The following is a 1,641-nucleotide window of genomic DNA, read 5'->3' on the forward strand; positions in this document are numbered from 1 at the left end:
GTTTTTGGGATCTGCGTGCTCCCTGGTTAGAACCTTTAAGGGGTCCTAATGGTTTGGACTTAAGTAGGTTGAAAAAAGACATAAACCTTGGCAAGAACGACGTTCTGCAGAATATATGACTCATGCTCCTTTAGGTTCCTTAAATTCTGTAGGGGGCGTAGCTACTGAGATCAATGCAGTCAATTACGTCTCTCCGAGAAGTTGGTTATCTACCTCTCATTTTGTTCTAGGATTCTTCCTATTCGTGGGTCATTTATGGCACGCGGGAAGAGCTCGGGCAGCGGCAACAGGATTTGAAAAAGGAATTGATCGTGATTTTGAACCTGTTCTTTCTATGACTCCTCTTAACTAAAGTAGTAGTTAAAATAGGAAAGTAAAAATCGGGTCATATTAAAAAGTCTTCTTTCTTTCTTTCAATCTCATTTTTTCTAGCTCGGCTATACTATCCAGCCGAGCCATTCTCCTTTTTTATGATGCTAAGAAGTAAAAAAAAGCCAATAAAGAAAAAAATCTATTCATCCAACAAAAGGAGAGAGAGGGATTCGAACCCTCGATAGTTATTTTTTATGAATTATACTGGTTTTCAAGACCGGAGCTATCAACCACTCGGCCATCTCTCCGAAAGATAATTTCTATTTTATCTTTTTTTTCGCCAAATAGAACATAGCTCGATGAGTTAATACGATCACTATGTAGAAAAAGATATAGGGTGTGACTTTCTTTATAAGTCTATCAATTGGTCTATATAAATAAATGAGATACATGATCCAGTCTACCCATTTGTGAAGTAAAAAAGAACCTTTAACTTCATGTCCGAATAGAATAAAAGTGGTAAAAAGAAGTTGGAAATAAGGCATCTCGAATAAACGGATTCATGATAAAATCCCTTTATTTATTAAAAAAATTTTTAGTGGGTAAGAGGATTAAATGATGTATATTGTTAATAGCTTGGAGGATTACAAACATGACTATTGCTTTTCAATTGGCTGTTTTTGCATTAATTATTACTTCATCAATCTTACTGATTAGTGTACCTGTTGTATTTGCGTCTCCTGATGGGTGGTCGAGTAACAAAAATGTTGTATTTTCTGGTACATCTTTATGGATTGGATTAGTCTTCTTGGTGGGTATCCTTAATTCTCTTATCTCTTGAATTCATTCGTTGCAGATCAAAAAATGAGATGACCCCTCCCATTCCACGAATTACACATTCAAATTCAATATAAGTCCATAAAATGCAAATAAAGAAAACAAAAAAAATTAGAGGGGGGGTCGAACTTCTGTAACTTGAGTGAAATATGAATCAAATATTAATAAATAGCAATTTACTAAATATAACTATGAAATAGTAATAACTAATTAAATAAAAAACGAATCAAAAATTGATATCCGATATCAATATAGAATATAATATTTTATGGAAATAGAGAATAATATATTATTGAATATGGAATTCTATATATAGATATAGAATAAATATATTATTAATATATAAATATATATTTATATATATTAATAGAATTATTAATTGAACTTTTTTGGTAGTAGAGTTTTATCAAATGACCCCAAACCAAAGAGTGTATCTCGTATAGCTTTGAACAAATATTATCCATAAATTTCTTATCAAGAAGGCAAAAAAAT

The sequence above is a fragment of the Brassica napus genome, chromosome C9, assembly GCF_020379485.1.
Source record: "Brassica napus cultivar Da-Ae chromosome C9, Da-Ae, whole genome shotgun sequence".
In the NCBI taxonomy this organism is placed as follows: Eukaryota; Viridiplantae; Streptophyta; class Magnoliopsida; order Brassicales; family Brassicaceae; genus Brassica; species Brassica napus.